The following is a 9,076-nucleotide window of genomic DNA, read 5'->3' on the forward strand; positions in this document are numbered from 1 at the left end:
ATTTCCTCTCTAAGGCTCTCACACTGTGGTCCACTAACCACCTACCCTAATCACCCCAGGACTAGGTACCAGACAGCCAGGGACCATGTCCGTGCCCCAGAGCCCACTGAAATTATTGAAAATAGCCAATCCTAAACCTGCTTATCCTGCGTTGCCCATTCCTTCCCATGGAAGTCACAATAAAGACTCTTGCCCATGCTATCCCCCTCTCCCTCTGTTTCCTGACTGACACTGGTTTCTCCCTCTGTGGCCCTGCATGACATGGTATGTCCCCCCCACCGCTTGGGAACTGTAACAAACTATTTTTTCAGCAGCAGTGATCTCCTGATCTGTTGGCCTCACTATATCTCCAGTTTTCTATTAACATATGTTTTTGAAACATGGGTGTAGTGACCATTGTTCTCACACAGATTTTAAGTTTCAGCCTGAGAGGGGCTCACAGTTATAGATCTTGTATTTCACAAACATCAGCTCATTGCTTGAAGCTTCAAGTGGCAGAATTTCTCAACTGAGTAGGAAGCCATCTTTGTTGCTGTTCTTTCCATGTCTCCATAACCCAAAAGATACATATCAGCCGAGAGTTTGGATAAGGAGTTGCTTATCATTCTTGAAAGAATAAGGGGAGAGGAGGCAAATTTTGTATCAGAGACTTTGGGTGTCTCTGATGCAAGTTATGATAATGATAGAGAGTCGTTATCATAACTCTAACCTCATGAGGAGGCTATCTTGTGAATGGGACAGCTGCCCGCAGTGTCCCATGGATGGACCACTTCAGAAGTGGAAGTGAGGCAGGCAGCCATGCCTACCCAGGAACTCACCAGCATGGATGCTTTTGCCTGCAGGGACAAAACCCTCTGGCCCTACGCAATTCAAAAGTAACTGCCACTCAATCCCCCTGGCACGGCACTTTTGCTTGACTTGCCCCGGTTTGGAAAGACAAGATTTAAAAGGATAAAGTTCAAATATGAGGCAGCCAGTCCTGTCAACTTTATCTCTGCACATTATTTGAGTCAACAACAATCATGAACTTGTATGAACTGCCAGGAACACAGCCCAAATGAGGTTCCCCTTTCTCGATCACATTTATTTATTTTGTTAGCACCGCCGCTACATTTTGCATTTTTATTACCCAGTCTGCAAACGACACCAAAATTCAAACACAGGAAACTTCCAAAATACATTTGAGAAGCTGTTGACTTGGGAGCGACACCCAAAATCAACAAATCAGATGGAGATAAATTGGCCCCAGTTTGCTTGCTTGTGGCTGTGTTATGGACTCAGAGAGACAGGATGGATTTTATGGATCTTGGAAAATAGTCTTGTGTCACTTTAATTAACTGGAGCATGATGGTGAAACGCAAGCATGAAATGGGGAATTTTTCCACTTCTGGCTTTCCTGGAAGCTCTGTTAGGACAGCCACGAGTCAGCTCTATGGGAACAGTGGGTCCTCACTGCCCATCAAAACAACCCCTCTGTTAAAGTTTCAGAGAATTAACGATGATCTGTAAAACTCACCTGAAAACTGCGTGACATACCATGCCCTATTATATTTATCCTTTAAGAAAAGGAATCTAGTTACAAAAGGCATTTGAGGGCAACTTAGAACCTTTGCATGTGACATCTCTCTACTAACACAGGTTATGCATACCTCTCCCTGCGTGGTCTCCCAGCAAAGACAAGCTGAGGACAGTTTGCTCTCAAAGTCTTCTTGCCGTTCTTTGTGGATTCACTCTCCTTAGCCTCTCTCCCAGGCCGCCCAATTGCCTCTTGTGAAGAAATGGCTGATTGCCTATCCAGCATCCGTTGTTTCTTTCTGCCTTAGCAGGAGTCTAATTTTTTTCCTGGATGTTAGTTTCCAAGCTACAAAGTGAGACTTCTAAGCCTGATTGCTGCCGGGAGTGGTCAAGCAACCCAATTCTAGACAATGAGATGAATATGGACATAGTGGGTAGGGTTTCAAAGGAAAGTCTTTTAAAGAAATTGATCCTATTGGTGTTTTGTGCCTTCTACTCCCTTCATTTTTTTCCTTTTTGAACCTGGAATGCAGATATATTGGTTGGAGATGCAGCAGTCATTTAGGATGATGAGAAAAACTTGGGGGTGAAGGCCATGTCCCAGGACGAGGGAATCTTGAGGGTGAGTTCTGAAGATGGCAGAGGGTAAAGCCAGCAAGAGAATGGGGCACTGAGACATCATGGAATCATTGTACCAGACCTGGATGGACTTCCTAAGAATTTCAAGTTATTTGGGTGGAATTAAGCCCCTAATAAATAACTTAAGCCACAGTTTGATATTAACTGAGTGCCCTCATAGGCACCTCCCAATCCACCCACACACATACAGACAAAGACACTGGTTCCTAGATGGAACCTATGCTTCAGATTTTTGTTCACTCAATTTTTTCTCCCTTTATTATGAAAAGTGACCCTTTCCCTTGGGTGGCAACTTACTCTTAAGTAAGAAACTGTTTTCAATAGAGTAGTACTTCTTGGTGACTTCTAAATAACACAAGCTTTTGTACCCATCACCTTCCACTTTATCATCTGTTCCCATAGATGTCCCTTCTCACAATGTCTCCTTGACAACACCATGCACATTTTTCAAGACTCAGCATAGACTTATCCTCTTCTGAAAAGCTCCCTGACCTCCCCAGGCAGCACCTGGGACTCCTTTTCTGTGCTTTCAAAGTGCCTCCAGCAAAGTGTGGCACTGGGGTAATTGGCTGTTACCTGTTTTCCACATGTGAATTCAGAAAGGTCAGGAATGGTGTCCACCCAACCAGCCTCTACCCAGTTCCTGGCTCTCTAACAAATGTTTGTTGAATGAATGACTGATTGTAGAATGCATTTCAAATTTATCTGGATGGATAACTGAATCACTTGGCTGTACACCTGAAACTAACACAATATTGTAAATCAATTATACTTCAATAATTTTTTTTTAATGTAGCTGGATGGATATTTTGGGACATTATAGGGTATTTGAAAAGGAAGCCTATCCTGCCCTGGCCCAATGCCTCCTCCTCTTTGAAAGGGGGATCACAGAAAACAGCAACACCATCTCCAGCTGAATGCGTGAGTCACCTAGAGTGAGACCAGCAGAAAAACAGTGCAGTCAACCCACAGAACCGTGAGAAATAGCATTATTGTCTTAAGCCTCTAAATTCTGGCATGGTTTGTTACACAGAGCAGATATTTGCTACGAGATTCTTTCTCCCTGATTCCTTATTCCTCTATTAATGAGGCAACCTGAACACATCCTTGCACCTTAAGAGAGCACAGAGACTAAAGACCTGAATGGGACATCAGTATTGGCCTCAAAACAGTATTTGCAGAATGATTTTGGGGCACGGGCTCAACCTTCCTCTGCAGGCGGGTAGAATGACCAGCTTCTGTGGCCTCAGTCTCCTCTACTCACAAGCAGCCTGAGTTGTCACAGTGAGTTTTCGAAGTGCACTTTGAGGAAGAGTGGGGTTTCCAACAAAGTGCCTTGCGGGCAAGGCCAAGAGCATCCCTGTAACTGGGTCTGGGAGACCCTCCCCTTCTATCAGAGAAGCTATTCTTGCATGGGTTTCATATATTAGGTTTTGCATAAAAACTTATCTGAAGAAAGCATTCAGTTGCTTTAAGCATGTGAAAAATCACTGAACTAGATTTTTTCAGGGCCTGTGGGGACCTAATCTTGAGTAAGCAGGAAATCCGCAGCTCTAGGAGGAGGCTGCTCTCATTTGGTGTCTTTCCGCAAACTTCCAGAAGCTCGTGTCCAAAGCCTCCACATGTTCACATGGAGCTGGAGAACATGTAGGCATGAGATGGGTACTCAGCGCGAAGACATAACTGGCCTGGAGGCTTTGCACAGAGCCACCAGCATGACAGTTCACTTAGAGACTGTCATTTACATTCGTCCTCAGTGCAGGACGAACAGCCTTCATGTTCCCTTCATGCATCCCGGGGTCCATCCTGCCGGGAATGGAATGTCATCTCTGAGCCCCTGCAGTGACCATACTCTGCCTGTGGGAAGGGGCAGCCCGGAGAATTTGCTTTCAAGAAGGAGTTAACCCACACATCCATCAGAGGGGGAGGGCTTGGAGTGAGCATCCGCTGCAGAAAAAAGTGGGGAATTTTAAACAGCTATTTCAAAGGGCTGTGTATTTCTAATAAGGTGGGTTTATCTGGTCTGCATCTCACCCGGCCTCTCAGTGTGCAGATGTCCAACAGATGTGCTCACTCTAGAGGGGGCTGGGAAAACCTTACATATGATTGACAGTAGGGCCCAGACAGACCCTCCCCAGGTGTCCAGCACCAACCCACCTTCCTCCCTCATGGCCCGCCTCTCACACAGGCCACCTGCTGTCCCTCCTACCTGTGCCCTGGCCCCAGGTGGACAGAGGAGGAAGGTTGGTGCCACTGCCAGCCTCCTTTCTCCCTTGGCCTCCTTCCTCCTTGGCTGTCTCAGAAAAGGGTACGTGGGAGGATGACTGACCTCAGCAGAGGTCTGAGGACCCAGGGAGGCAGCCATGGTCCGTGTTCTGCCAGAGGCCTTATATGCAGTATTGCATAGAATTCAAACCACAGCCCTATGAGATGGAGGCTAATTATCTCCAGGCTACACATGAGACAAGTGCACCTGAAGAGTTTAGTGAAGTAACCCAGACCACACGGCTACACTATGACCACAAGGCTTCCTGTGAGTTCCTGACAGAAGTACAGGCTGTGAGTGGTGCTTCTGGGCCTCAGAGGTGGGTGTTCATCCACCTTGAATTCCGCCAAACATCATACATTTCTACAGCTTCTCCTCAAAAATACTAGAAACCCATCTAGTATACAGCAGTATAAAATGACACTTCTGAGAGCCATCAACTTCCTATTTTATTAAAAAAGGAAATAAAATATCAAGGAAGCAACCCTAAGTCTGCTTTCTGCATCTCTGGTGAAGCAGCTGCCTCTTCAGTGATGAGAACAGGCAGGGATTTTCTGGTGGCTGTCTGCAGCTCCAGCACATGGGCCGGCCACTACAGCTGCCCACCTGCTGTCTGTGGGCCACAGCAGGCCTGTGCCCTGACCTTTCCTATCTAATTTCTCAGAAATGTGGCTTCTGTGAAGCACAAGTGCAGCTTGGGAAGCCAATCTGGCAGGTGGCATTTCAGAGTGACTGTGGACACCAACTTCAGACTGGCAGCCAACGCGAACGTGGACGCCCACTGCTTCAGCAGGTCAGGAAGGCAGAGCTGTCAGGACACCACAGAGCCCCGGCCGGGGTCCTCCTTTTCCTGGAGCTGCCAGCCTCACCTGCGGTCTCTCATTTTAGCAGAATGTTGTCTTCATCTAAAAGAATCGGTTCAAAGAAAAAACTATTTTTTCTTGCTTTCCTTTTTCTCTCTGCCTTCAGGGAAATTGCTTTTGTTTGCTTGTGGCCACCAAGTTCTCAGTATGGACCAGGCTCTTAAGTTCCTTTGGAGGGTTGCCTGTGGCTGCCTGAGCCATCCCAGGGCAGACTCGTGGCCTGCAGGTCTGTGATCTGCGCCCATGGTGCCTGAGATGGGAGCTGTATGGAGAGCTACAGGAAGTCCCCTGGAACAGTGACTCATGCTGCCAGTGTCATAAAGCACAAAGCAGGGATGTTTAGTATGAAAGACACATTGTTTTTTCTAAGTAAATCACTCCAAAACAATTGCTTTATCCAAGTGAGGCAGAGGATATTCCAAATGGGGTAATAAAGAGAGGGGAAAAGGAAGAGGACAAGGATAAGCCCACACTAAATCCTGCCCAGTCTAGGTCCCAGGATCCATTCTCTGTGGTCCCTTAACCAAGTGGTAGCCTGTCCCCTGGACCATATTTTGAGTCTCTTGGTCTTTTTCTTTTCTTTTCTGGTTCCATTTGTTGGATTTTCTGAATTTGCATTGCTCATTGAATGTTTCCAATTCTTCCTAGGGCCACGTTGCTGCTAACAAGAAATAGAATCCATCTAAGTATATGTTTTACAGTCAGGACTCAGGCAGCACAATTATAAAATGTCATTCTCTTTGTCTCTTTTAAGGCACAGACCTTGAGAAGGTATCCAATGGAGGTATGCCTTCCCCTGGCCCTGGATGAACATTCCAGCAGACCTCATACTTCTTTTAACCTCTTGATGGAAGTGTTCTGATTATTCTCAAGTTTTCAAAAGTCTGAGGGTCACTTTAAGTCTGCTGGCCAGTCTGCAGCCTGAGGTTTCTGTTCTGCTTGACCTCCTCCCCCACTCACTACTGAGGCTTAGTGCCCCCACACTAAGGCTTGGAGGAGAGAAAATGAGAGGAAGCCTACCCAGTGGGCCTGGGAAGCACCTCCATGTGGTTCTCTCAGGGGTGTTCTCCTGGCTTCTCTAGGCTCACTGCTCCCTGGGGCTTCTCTCACCTGCAGCCCTTTCCCCTGTAGTTGGGTTCACTTTCTTCTGTTAGTCATTTACTCAGGAAGCTGGAGGTCAGCCCAGCTTCTCCTCACTGAACGGAGGGAGCTAAGCTGGTCTTCAGTGCTGGCTGCCTCCTGCATGAGGCCCACATGCAGCATCAGTGGTTCTACCCCTTGCTCTTACACAGGAACAAGACACTTTCTGTGGGCAGGGCACACTCTCCAAGACCTCCTGTGGAGCCCCTCTGTTGACTAGAGGTCAAAGGGGAAATGCCCTCCACCCCTGATAGGGGGCTGGGATTTACATAACTACCCACCCCACCCCCCCAAATTATCCTCCTTACAAATGATCTCTCACACATGAGGTCTAGATGTGTTTGAATGTGTCCTATAGTGGCAAGACCAATTTTTAACTGGTTCCTTTGTATGCTTTGCACCTGCTTGAAATGCAGCCATTAGGGTGTGATGACAGCAATATGGTAGAATAGGACATTACAGTCCATATTGCCTCATAGGAACATTGAGATAAATGACTATCCATACACGAAAATGCCTTCATGAGAGATCTGGATTCCAGGTGAGAGATTACAGCACCTGGTGGAACACAGAAATGAGAAAAGACACACTGAAGAGGGTAGGAAGGACAGCTTCATTCTACCTGAGTTACATCTCCCCCAAGCCTATGCAGTGTAGGGCCAAGAGAGAGGCCCTCCACTCTAGAGCTCTCCCATGAGGGAGAGAGAGTGAGGTGGGCTTCTGACTTCACCAGAGACTCAATTGTAAATATTATGCAACTAATGTCAGAGTAGCTAAACATATAAAACAAGTATTAACAGACTGAAGGGAGACACAGACAGCAATACAATTCTAGTAGGGGACTTCAATATTCCACTTTCAACAATGGACAGGTCTTTCAGACAGAAAATCAATAAAGAAACAGTGGACATGAACAACAATATTGAATAAATTGACCTAATGATATATACAAAACATGCCATCCAAGAGCACCAGAAGACACATTCTTCTCAAGCACACATAGCATATTCTCCAGGATTGATCATATGTTCGATCAGAAAACAAGTCTAAGCGAATTATAAAAGATCAAAATCCTGTCAAGTATCTTTTCCTACCACAATGGTATGAAACTAGAAATCAATAACAGGAGGAAAATCAAAAAATTCGAAAACATGTGGAAATTAAACAACACATAATTGAAGAATTAATGGATCAAAGAAGAAATCAAAAGGGAAATGAAAATATATCTTAAGGCAAGTGAAAAATAGAAACACAACATTCCAAAACTTATGGGATACAGCAAAAGCAGTTCTAAGAGGGAAGACTATGGTGATAAAAGCATGCATTAAGAAAAAGAAAGAGCTCAAATAAACATCTCACTACACCTCACCTCACTTTGAATAAACTTGATTCAAAGTAAGATTTCACCTCCTTCCCCCAGAAGGCCCATATGGGCAGGGTGGGCAATCTGCAGCCTGAGCCTTGTCCTGTGTTTGACCTCCTCTCCCACTCACTACTGAGGTTTAATGTCCCCACAGTAAGGCTTAAAGGAGAGACAATGGGAGGTAACCTGACCAGGGGGCCTGGAAACTGCCTCCATCTGGTTTTCTCAGGGATGTTCTCCTGGCCTCTCTAGGCTCACTCCTCCTTGGAACAAATTAATAAGTGTGATACAACACATGAATAGAATGAAGGACTAAAATCACATGATCATCTCAATAGATGCAGAAAAAGCATTTTATAAAGTTCAGCATCTCTTCATAATAAAAACTCTCAACAAAATACATATAGAAGTAATATACCTCAATATAATAAAAAAACATCTATCATAAGCCCAGAGCTATACTTAGTGGTGAAAATCTGAAAGCTCTTCCTCTAAGATCAGGAACAAGACAAGAATGCCCACTCTCACCACTTCTTTTCAACATAGAAGTTGAACATAAGTCCTTTTCAGAGCAATTAGGCAAAAAAAGAAATAAAAGGCATCCAAATTGTAAAGAAGGAAGTAAAATTGTCAAGGATGATATGATCTTATAAATAGAAAAACCCTAACAACTCCACTGTAAAACAGTTAGAAAAAATCAACAAGGTCAGGGATGTTACAGGATATAAAATAAAAAATTAACTCATTTAAAGTGATGAAAGAGAAGAACTTACAACCAAGATTACTGTAGCCAGAAAGGATCTCATTCAGATTCAATGGAGAAATTAAAACCTTTACAGACAAGCAAAAGCTAAGAGAATTCAGCACCACCAAACCAGCTTTACAACAAATGCTAAAGGAAATTCTCTAGGCAGGAAACACAAGAGAAGGAAAAGACCCACAAAAAGAAACACAAAACTATTAAGAAAATGGCAAGAGAAACATACATATCAATAATTACCTTAAATGTAAATGAATTAAATGCTCCAAACAAAAGACATAGACTGCTGAATGGATACAAAAACAAGATCCATATATATGCTGTCTACAAGAGACCCACTTCAGGCCTAGGGACACATACAGGCTGAAAGTGAGGGGATGGAAAAAGATATTCCATGCAAATGGAAATCAAAAGGAAACTGGACTAGCAATTCTCATATCAGACAAAATAGACTTTAAAAAAATGACTATTACAAGAGACAAAGAAGGACACTACATAATGTAGATGATCAAGGGATCAATCAAAGAAGA

The sequence above is a fragment of the Delphinus delphis genome, chromosome 6, assembly GCF_949987515.2.
Source record: "Delphinus delphis chromosome 6, mDelDel1.2, whole genome shotgun sequence".
Lineage (NCBI taxonomy): Eukaryota > Metazoa > Chordata > Mammalia > Artiodactyla > Delphinidae > Delphinus > Delphinus delphis.